Consider the following 12,109-nt stretch of genomic DNA (forward strand, 5'->3'; position numbering starts at 1 on the left):
GTGACCTATATTCCCAAACTGTGTCTTGTCTGTGGGAAATATTCAACAAACTGTAAAGACAGAACCCAAAACCAAATCCATGCACTCTTACATTAACTCACATCCCTTCCCATTTGGTGCTGGAAGGAAAATACTAATGTGAAAATACATTCTCTGTGGCATCCGTCATGCAGGAGAACCCAAAGGGACCTACTATATAGGAGGAAGTGTCTCGGATGCACTACTGATATCTGACAGCTAACTAATTTTAACTTAAGAAAAAGTCCACATCTACATGGTAATTTTGAGACACTGAGGGTTTGTTTGCTTTGCTCTTCATAAATATTTGAAAGGTAAGAAAGAAAAAAAATTCAATAATTATTTGCCTGTTTCTGTATGGGCAGGAAGACAAAACATTGAGATTAAATGGTGTGGGGAAAAGAGTCTTCTGGCTTTAGAAAGAACATAGGCTACCTCGTCACTTTTTGCAATGAGGAATTGTAACCTATCATTTATCAAAAAAATCACCATGATCTATAGGAACTTAGAGACATACACACTATTTTATATTGATGCAGAACATACAAAGAAAAAGATTAGGGACAGGAAAGTAGCAAAATCATAAAAGTGGCTCTCTTTTTTTTAATTGGATATTTTCTTTATTTACATTTCAAATGTTATCTCCTTTCCAGGTCTCCCCTACAGAAACCCCCTACTCTTTCCCCCTCCCCCTGCCTCTATGAGGGTGATTCCCTACCCACTCACTGTGCCTTCCAGCCCTGACATTCCCCTACATTGGGGCATCGGAACCCCCTCAGGCCCAAGGGCAGCTCCTCCCACTGATGTCCAACAAGGCCATCCTCTGCCATATATGCAGCCAGAGTCATGGATTCCTTCATTCGTTCTCTTTGGTTGGTGGTCCAGTCCCCCGGAGCTCAGGGGAGGGGGAAGGCGAGTTCTAGCCATATGACACTGTTGCTCTCCCACCCCATGGCACTGCAAACCCCCTCAGCTCCTTAATTTGTTTGCCATTGTGGATAGCTCTGCCCAATCCCCTGGAGATTTCCTGAAAGTAGTAACCACTGGTTTTAAAATACAGGATTCTTTTAGCAGACACTCCAATGTTCATGTCATCTGAAGCCATTGCAATGTATAAGGGTTGGCTGAAACTGGCAGTCAATGAGATATGAGAATACATTTTCTTGAATAACTCAGTAATTGGGGTGTCAGTTCTGGATGTTTGGACAGAACAAATTTCCAAAAAGATGTATTAACAGTGAAACAGACTGCTTAATAAGTATACAATCTCATCTACAAGACTGATGTCTTACGCTCAGCATCTGTCCTTACAATATAACTGTCTCTAGCACAGAAGCCGAGCTTTACCTGTTCCTGCTCACTGCTCAGAGTCATTCAGTTATTTCTTCACACCTAATATGTATATGGTACTGTTTGAAATGCTAAGTTTTGATCAAGCCAATAAAACAGTAACAACAACAACTACAACAACAAATCAGAAGGCTTGTATCCAAAAGCAGGGGTTGGGGAGGTGAGACAGTAGTTAAGATCACTTGCTACTCTTTCAGAGGACCATGGTACAAGTCTCAGAACCTACATTGTGGCTCACAACTACTTCTAATTCCATTTCCAGGAAATATGGTACTCATTCCCAGCCTCCCCAGGCACTCTACACACGTGGGATACATACATGCAGGCAGGAATGTCATATGCATAAAAGAAACAAATGAGTCTTTCTTTAAAAGTAGAAGCAGCAAGGGAACAGATAAATGAACAACATACACATGACCACTACCAGTTGCATGACAAAAAAACTAAAATTCCTAAGAGTGCTGCCAAGGACATAGAGAAATGTCATTTTGCACACAGGGTTAAGAAAGGTCTCTATATAAGATGCATCTTTGCAGGTTATGGTGAGAGAGGGAATCACACAGACACCACACAGAAGGCATTCCAGATGGAACATTTGACACCTCAGTCACCATTAGGCCTTTAGCAAGTGCTGTTATTGAGCACAGAAGCAACAGAAAATTATCATAAAAGAAATGTCATAAACCTGCTTACATTTTCAAGAGATAATTAGACCATGTGATGGAATATTTAGACTTTAATGAAAATAACAGAATCAAGAAAAGCAATGAGGGGAGGTAATTTAATACTCTACATTGATATATAGGCATATGATCTAGAGATTTTAGTACAAGTGGTTATTTGCATGTGTATACACTATGAATATTGTATGTCAATGTGCAAATACATTTTTCATGTCTGTTAACTGTATGTACATATTTGTAGGTTTAATGTGTTATGTATGTGCACTATTTAAACTATATATTGAATAATTTGAGATTTTTTTCATGCTAATTCCTTAAAAGCAGTTTGTTTTGTCCGTCTTTGAAGCAAAACGTGCTCAATATCACTAAATTTATTGTTTAATTCTAAGGGACTGTATGAGATATGACTATTTGTACTAGTGTTTACTATGAGTAAATGCTATAGACATGGGACTATCTTTTAAGTTCCAATAAGATTCATTTTTTCTTTAAAATAGCATTTTGTGAAAAAAAAAACAGCATTTTATGGATGGTTTTAAGCAGCAGTTAGTTCATAGTCTTAAAGAAAATGACCACAGAGTATATAACTAGGCACTGTGGCCGTATTATCTACCACAACTGTTTGTCTCAGGTATTGTTGGGCCAGTGACTTGCAAAAGAGTAGGCAGAAATGTATTCCCATGAAACTTTGTATGAACACTAAAATTTGAATTTAGGAAACTTCCTCCCATCTCTATAACATACCAAGTTGCATATGTTCTTTCTTTTTAATTTTTGTCAACCACTTAATGGAAAAGTATTCTCAACACATAAATATAAAAACAGGAGGACACAAGCTGGGTGTGGCCCACACACTGTGGTTTGCAGACTCCTGGCATTAAATAATTAAGGATTTAGATCTTTCATCTGTGTTTCACTGATTTACTCTAACTCTAGTTTAAACATCTTCATTGGCTGGTCTTCTCTTTCTTTTATGAAATGGAAGTGCATCTTCAAGGACCTCTTCCTCGCAGACTAATGCATCCAGAAAAGACTGGAACAAAGCCTCTTCCTCTTCACAGCATGACCTTTTCAAGGTCAAATCAAACCCTTGGGCTAGTCTCAGTGTTCTTGGAACTCTCTCCAAATGCTCTCCTCTAATGTCTGCTCTACTCTCAGTAGCTAATTTTCTAATTAATTACAGTAAAATGAACACAAGCTAAACAGTGAATGTTGCCTGCCTATAAAGATGTGTTAAGAAACAATAAAGCATAAATTTGAGAGGTGGGCATTGAGTATTTATTTAATTGTTGTTTTTTTTGATGATATATAACCTAGTAAGTTACCATGTTGTCTGATATATAAATGAACAAATCATCTTTATTTCCTGTGATTATCGTGCTTATTATCAGGTCCAACTACACACATGGATACATTTCCTTAGAACTCAGTTTCTATAAACTGCTTTATGTATATGTGGCTTTTGAAATAGCACATTACATAAAAAGTTTTTAAATTATAAAAGTAGGGAGCAATATTAAGTCAGCACTATAAATCTACTTTTATCTCAGAACAAAGCTAACCAGAAAATAAGTTATTAAATTAAATTTTTCTCCCAAATGACTTTATTCAAATCATGCTTTTCCCCAAGTATCTCAAGTGCATCCTAGTTGTGTTTCTTATAAGATTCTGTTATATTTTTGATTATTCAATTTGATAGAGGAAAGTGCCATTCAAAATACTAAGAAATATCAGAGAAAGCAAAGAATAAGCAGTACCATGTTTTGTAGATGAGTATCTATATATAACATTATATATACACATATAAATATATGTTGGTATATTTATATATGTATGTGTGTACACATGTATATATAATTATAAAATTATATGTAAATATATTTTATTATATATCTTTATATATAATACATATAATTTAATATGTTAATATATGTTATAATTACTAATATATTTTATATTATATTTTATATGTATAATATAATATATCTATATAAATGCTATATATAGCATATATTATGTATGTCCTATACATATATTTTATAAAATGAGTAAATATATAACATACTATAAATTACATATTACATAGAAATATGTTTATAACATTTACCTATAAATACTTAATTCTGTTGATATATAAAATTGTGTTTAGGGCTTAGAGTTTCTATTACTTTGACAAAACACCATGACCAAAACCACCAATGACCAAGTTGGGCATAAAAGTATTTATCTGTCTTATACTTCCATATTATTGTTCATTGTTGAAATAAGTCAGGAAAGGAACTCTAAACAGTACAGTGTCCTGGAGGCAAGAGTCGATGCAGAAACCATGGAGAGGTGTTTCCTTTCCAGCTTGCTTCACATGGTTTGCTAACATACTTTCTTATAGAACCTAGCACCACAAGCCCAGGGATGGCTATACCCTCTATGAGATGGGCATTCCCCCATTAATCACTATTTGAAAAAATAACCTACAGCTGCATCTCAAGGAAGCACTTCGTCACATGAGGCTCTTTCCTCTCTGATTACTCTAGGTTGTGTCAAGTTAACATGCACAACTAGCCAGTGCAAGTGCATACCACTCTTGAGGAATCCCACAGTTCTGTTTCCCACAACCCAAATCAGAGGGTAGCTCGCCACTGGCTGTAACTCCACTTGCCTCTGTGGGCATTCTCATTCAGCAGCATGCCTCTGAATATTTAAAAATATTGTGTTTATTCCTATCAAATTGAAACTGCATACCTTTCAGCCACAAGAATTCCCTGAAATATTACAAACAAATATGTTGATATTCAAAAATGACAAGGAATGAAATTCAAATGAATTACTCAAGTAAGAGAGATAATAGTTAAGTCCCTGCACATACTCTTGTTTTGTATAACCTTATCTAAGCATCAAATTAAATTCCATGAAGTTAATACAATTGTGATTTTTCAATGTAAAATACTGTAATGTGTAAAAACTGTATTTAACTGAACCAACTTAGGAAGTTTTCATTTCCTACCTCCCAGGCTCCGGGCTGAATGATGGGCAGTGGCATGAGGTTCGCTTCCTGGCCAAGGAAAACTTTGCAGTCCTCACCATCGATGGAGATGAAGCATCAGCAGTTCGGACCAATAGTCCTCTTCAAGTGAAGACTGGCGAGAAATACTTCTTTGGAGGTAGGAATGCCATGATTTAGGTTAGCCAACATTTTAAAAAAGAAACGAAGCTTTCCAAAAGTTTATTAAGATCTTGTATTTAACCCAAGGAACCCAGTAGGCCTTAGGATAAAAGATGCAAAGTGCACTGCATTAAAAAGTTAAAGAAATTACTGGTCATAATAATGATGTTAATGTGTTAACACCCTATCCTTTGATTCAAATCTTTAAAACATAAAGCATGAGAGTCTGTTTAATTTCAACTGTCTGCTAGGATTAGTGACCTTAACTATAGATTGGACATTAATTGCATAGAAAGTTCTCTCAAACCTTAGCCAATACTCAAATGCCTGTCTATATGAATATATTCCTATCCTGCCATGTGCATCTTGTTTCCTAAACTTCTTAGAGTAATTATATCTAAGAGCACTTATCTTGTCTGCCTGGTTTCCTGCAATATTTCCCTAATTCTAGAGAACTTCCTGGAATATGACAAATAGTAAATAAAAAGTTATGAATGGATTAGTAAGCAATTTTATTTTAAACAGTCTGAAAGAAGAAATACATATCCTGGCAGCTGCTGGTTCCTGAATATAAGACCATGTGTTTCCTATGTAGAGAGTTTGGGGGAAAGGATAACTTACAGAAATAAGCTTACAGTTTGTCCTGAGTTATTATTCCATACTATTTTTGGGTACTCACAGTATATGTTTTAAAGGTTCTACTGAATATTTGATGAGTCAATGAAAGAGAGACAAGATGTCTTCTTAGTGAAGGGATGGGGATGAGTAACATAAACAAAAGCCATTCATTCATAAACTGGTTTACCTACAAGTGCATTTTGAACATGGCTTTAAGCCAAGAGTTCCCATGATTGTCATAGCAAATGGATTCCAGTTTTCAGAAGCTTTTGACAATCTCTTGTCTGGAATGTCATTTACCACGGATGTGGTCAGCAAAGGCCTATAGTAGTTTCTATCCATCTCAACTCCAGGGCATAGACAAACTGTTGGAGACTCACATTAATAGTATAGATTACAGGATGTAGTGTGCTTACTTGATTGCTTTATAGATCTGAGTTTTCAAAATCCTGTCAGGAGAATCTTGAGCTCCTCTTGGGTCTTTGTTCTGCCTCCAAGATACGCTGCCATCATAGGATCATGATGATATTTTTGATTATATTCTCAGCACCTGAGTCTTCAAAGTGAAAAAGAAAACCTAAAATAAACATTGCAACTCCAAATCTCAGGCATATCTGCTAGAATTTTAATATACAGGGTGAGGTACTAAGACCCTGAAGAACTATACGCTACATAAACTGTGAGTAATTCTGGGACATATGTTTTTAGGAACAGGATGCAGGTGAACCTGAACTAATATCCACCATGCCCACCTTGAGATTCTTCTGAGAGACAGCAGCTACTGGATGGAGGAAACTAGGAAGGATAAAAAAAAAAAAAAGATGCTCCTGGTCTCTGAAAGTTCTAAGTACAGGCTTGCAATATGTTTACGCCCTGGCTATGTAGTATCACCTTGGCTTTTTCTAATAGGGTATGTTCCCACATTTCTGTGCCTGCTCACTGGAATTTCAAGGATGTCAAGTGCCTGGTTATACATGTGCTTTGCTGTCTTCATGTGTGAGAATAGGCAAATCACAAAGGAAAGTAATCTTTGAAGGTACTTCTTCAGTGAAGGGAGTCATAGCTGATTTAGCTGTTATCTCTATCTCTCAACTGGAATTCCTTAACACTTCATTAATTTTAATAATTGATATAATAATAAGAGAGGCAATTATATTTATTTATCAACCAATTACTCAATAATGGGATTTTAGACATAAGCCATGGCCCATGGTTATATGGGTAAAGCTTTAAATTTCTAGTATTACTTAGACTGTTATTTTTAATATCCCTTCTATTTTCACCTGAAAGGAAACAGCTGTGGTAAGAAAATTCCCATTGGCTCATATTAAAAATGGGAAGTCTAAAGAGTATAAGCTGGGCATGCAGCCCACAAGAGGGTGTTTGATGATGGAGGTGATATGACAGGAAAATTTGCCTGACATTTTTTAAAGTATTTATTTATTTGTTTATATTTTACTATTCACTTTATATCCCACTAGCTGCCCGCATAATCCTTCTTCCATCCCCTTCCTTCCCCTTCTCCTCTGAGTTGGTGGAGTCCCTGCTGGGTATACCCCCCAACTCTGGCACTTCAAGTCTCTGTGAGGCTAGGCTCTCCCTCTACCACTGAGGTCTGACAGGGCAGCCCAGTTACTACAACATATCCCTTGTACATGGCCTGACTTTTGTAGGACTTGTACTAGTGAGGTTGAATGGAGGAGGATCAATCCACTTCTAGTTTCTAATCTAGATGCACTAGTATACAGTCACTGCCACCTATGCAGCTAGGGAACATCCAGGGAGTGGCTTTAATCATCGATATTTATTTCCTCAAGTTTTATTTCAGAAGACAAAAGGTCCAAGGTCAAAAAGGCTGTTAGATGTAGTATGTTGAGGATTGTCTTCTTGACTTTCAAACTGTCCATTTCTTATTGAGTCTGCACTGCTATATAGTATGAAGGAATGGCTAGAAGAAGGGAATTGCGAGAACACTAGAATCTCCATGCCACCATCATGACCTAATTACCTCCCAGAGACCCTAAACCTATACCAGGGCAGCGGTAGGAGTAAGTTTTCCACATGTAAATTCTGAGGAGAACACATAGGTAGTCTGCAACAGTAGTGTTTTAGTCATGTTGAAATAGATCAGAAGTTAGGTAACTAACTAGACAGGCATACAAATTTGTACAAATCCAAAGTATTTTTCTATTGGATTTATTTAGGAGGATTGTCCCAGCCTTTGTGCTTCTTACTCACTCATGAAATAACTCCAGCTGTCCTGTGCACATCTGAATTCTAAAAGTTTCTCATGGACCTTACATGTTCCATGCATTTGCTATGTAAAGGACAACATTCCAGAAACCGCTAGGTTTACTGCTCCATTGTGCAATAATTGAAAAACCAGATAGCATGTGACTTAGGTCACACACTTTTAGGTCTCTGAAGTTTATTTCCTAGCTCCTTTTTGCCTCACTCCAAAATCACAGGAGCAAGAAGTATTTTTTTTATCAAATAATATGTTTCAGTGATCTGAAAATGGAAATAAGGGTAAAGAAGTTTGTGAGGTGTATTAGATTCTTAGGGCTGCTATAGCAAAGTGCCACAAGCTTAGTGGCATAAAGCTGCAGTCATTTATTCTCAGTTTTAGAAACAGGTCATTTGGAACTAGGATATGAAATGTCAGAAGGTCTGTAGCATCTGTAGGATGTAGGGAAAGGGGCAGGTGATTCCAATAGCTACTGTCATTTTTCAGCAGTCATTGGGATTCCTTCTGTCATTGATAGAAACCTTCATGTCTCTTTCTATCTTCAAATCCTCTAAGTGTCTGTGTCCATATTTCCTTTTGATAAGGACACCAGGAACAGGCTTAGAGTCCACCTTGGTCATTTTTTACCTCGTTATCCCCTGGGTTTTTCTGTGTCTGTGGTTATAATGAGACTAGATCTGTGAAATTTCCGCATTAATTTCCCTATGATGATGAGCTCTTTCTTCCCTAGAACTGCAAGCTGAAGTAAATCCCCATGCTCCTCTGAGTTGCTTTTGCAGGGTATTTTATCACAGCAACAGAAATTAAGTTAGGATACACATAATCACAAATAAATTGGGGTTGTGAGATGGTTCAGGGGATAAAGCACTTAATGGATGAGTATGAGGACCAGAGACTATATCCTAAGAACCCATATAAAAGTCTAGTAACCTTGATGGCTGACGTATAATTTCATCATGCTCAAATGAGAAATTCTGTCTCAATAAAATAAGCTAAAGAGTATTTGAGGAAGACTCCCAACATTAGCCTCTGATATTCACCATGTGCATATATGCATATGCATATGTAATGCACATATATATGCTCAAAAGCATAAAAACACGCATGGACATCACAAAACAGACACACATGTAAACAAAGAGACTAAATTGAGTCATCCTGATGTAATATTACATGTGTATATCTGTATAATATTCATCAATTACCACATATAACAAGAAAGAATGCTTCAGGGAACTCCCTTGGTACCAGAGGGCTGTGATATATACACCTTATTAGCACCAAGAAATTTCCCACATTTATCAGGCAAGTGCTAGGCAAGTTTGCAAAGTAACATTTGAAAGGTTCTCTTAGGAAATACCTTCAAAACAAATATAGAGGCTGTCCTGAGAATTTAAGTCCTTAAACTGGATCGATGTTTCATTTTCTCTTCGCTGGTTGCAATAATACTCAATAGATTTAACTTTTTCTAAGCCTGCATTTCCAAATCCTTAGACTTTGCTTCCAAATATGCTTTGATTTTAGCTCTTCTATTATTGAACTGATATCTACTTTCATTCATTTATATCTAGAGGAATTACAGTTCTTGGTATAGCTAAGAGCCTACAGATGCTTGAAACATCACATGACTAAAGAGATGACAGTACCTCTGTCCTCATACAATTGAGGTTGCCCCCATGTCTAATGACTCCATGTGTTCTACATTATAAGGTTATCATTTTGCATCACATCTGTAATTGTCTTAATAATGGATATCTATTCTAACCTCCACAAGGAAGAACCTCTGCTTGTGCTCTGAAGAGATTTCACCTGACTAGACAAGGTATCCCCTTTTTTTTTTTTTGGTTTTTCCAAGACAGTGTTTTTCTGGGTAGCCCTGGCTATCCTGAAACTCACTTTGTAGACCAGGCTGGCCTTGAACTCAGAAATCAACCTGCCTCTGCCTCCTGAGTGCTGGGATTAAAGGCATGCACCACCATGCCTGGCTTAAGGTATTCTTTTCTTTCTTTTTTTTTTTTTTCCCATTAGGTATTTTCTTCATTTACATTTCAAGTGCTATCCCAAAAGTTCCCCAGACCCTCCCTGCCCTGCACTCCCCTTCCCACCCACTCCCAATTCTTGGCCCTGGCATTCCCCTGTACTGGGGCATATAAAGTTTTCAAGGGGCCTCTCTTCCCAATGATAGCCAACTAGGCCATCTTCTGATACATATGCAGCTAGAGACATGAGCTCTGGGGGTACTGGTTAGTTCATATTGTTGTTCCTCCTATAGGGTTGCAGACCCCTTTAGCTCCTTGGGTACTTTCTCTAGCTCCTCCATTGGGGGCCCTGTGTTCCATCCAATAGCTGACTGTGAGCATCCACTTCTGTGTTTGCCAGGCCCCGGCATAGTCTCACAAGAGACAGCTATATCAGGGTCCTTTCAGCAAAATCTTGCTGGTGTATGCAATGGTGTCAGCGTTTGGAGGCTGATTATGGAATGGATCCCCGGGTATGGCAGTCTCTAGATGGTTCATCCTTTCTTCTCAGCTCCAAACTTTGTCTCTATAACTCCTTCCATGGGTGTTTTGTTCCCAATTCTAAGAAGGGGCAAAGTGACCACACTTTGGTCTTCGTTCTTCTTGAGTTTCATGTGTTTGCAGTCTAGGTTTCCCACTGAGACCTCTTCAGACTGATACCCAAAACTATCATCATAAGGTATTTTTTCATACCCAAAAAAGATTTAAAGCATCAAATAATATAGTCAAATGTCCTATGTAATCTAAGCCAAATGTATTACAATATATATTTTCAAATTATAATTTCCATGTCTTCTAAATCCTGATCTTTCCATTTTATTATTTTATATATTTTGTTGCTTCTATCACCCTGTATTGTGTTTACTTAGTAGAAATATGTGTTAATATTTCTAAGATAAAATAGTTCCACAGAGCTAGTCCATAAGATTATTATCCCGTAACCTTAATCCTTTTTCTTGACTCACACATTTCCAAGCAGGACAACATTTTATTTTATTTCTGTTTGTGTGTTTCACCAAGGGTTTCTGTGTAGTTCTAGACATCCTTTTGCTAATGAATTTGTGTCTTGTTATATAACTCATTTTGAGTTTACTCTTTTATGTAGTTCTTAATGATTCCCTACTCCTGGGACTTTAACAGTCTACCCCTGGGGCCTTTTTGGGCCTCTACTTCATGTTCTATGCCTTCTCCTAGTCCAATTTCCCAGAGTCCTTTCATTCTACCCTGCTTTGCCATATAACTTCATCGATCCAGGAGGTTCTCATAGCTTCTTTCTATCCACTTCTTTTCTTAGTGTCTTATCTATTGTAGGAGTCACCCTTTGCAACTCAAGTGTTTCCAGTATCTGAGAGATAAGAGTTTCTAACTAAGCATTTATTCATTGACTAGATTAACATTCCTGTGGACAAATTTAATAATGACATGTACAAGAGACTACAGTACTTCTTGTCTCCAGTCATATCCCCCAGATGAGCCAAGTATAATTGTGCAGGTAAAGAGGGCTCTCTGCCATTTTTTTTGTTACAATGAGGTTACTCTGAGGCTGTTTATTGTCTTAAAGATATAAACAACTCTTTGTTGTTTGAAAACTTATACACAGAAACAATAAAACTGGACTCTGCAGTATATATATATATACATATATATATGTGTGTATGTATGTGTGTGTGTAAATATAACTGTTTGTATGTAAAACAATCAAAGGAAAATCCCTAAAATTGTACATAAACAATATAAATGTACTCAGCAGGTTTTATTTATATAATTGTGCATATATGATTGTTTATATATAAAAATCAAAGAAAAGGAGTGTGGGTAAACATGGAAAGTGTTCAAAAGAGGGAACAGGAGAAGGTCTGGAGAATGAAAAAGGGAAGAAGAAATTATACAATTATATTTTAATTAAAAATATATTTAGTGCTGGTGAGATGGCTCAGTGGGTAAGAGCACCCGACTGCTCTTCCAAAGGTCCAGAGTTCAAATCCCAGCAACCACATGGTGGCTCACAACCATC

The sequence above is a fragment of the Mus caroli genome, chromosome 6 (assembly GCF_900094665.2).
Source record: "Mus caroli chromosome 6, CAROLI_EIJ_v1.1, whole genome shotgun sequence".
In the NCBI taxonomy this organism is placed as follows: domain Eukaryota; kingdom Metazoa; phylum Chordata; class Mammalia; order Rodentia; family Muridae; genus Mus; species Mus caroli.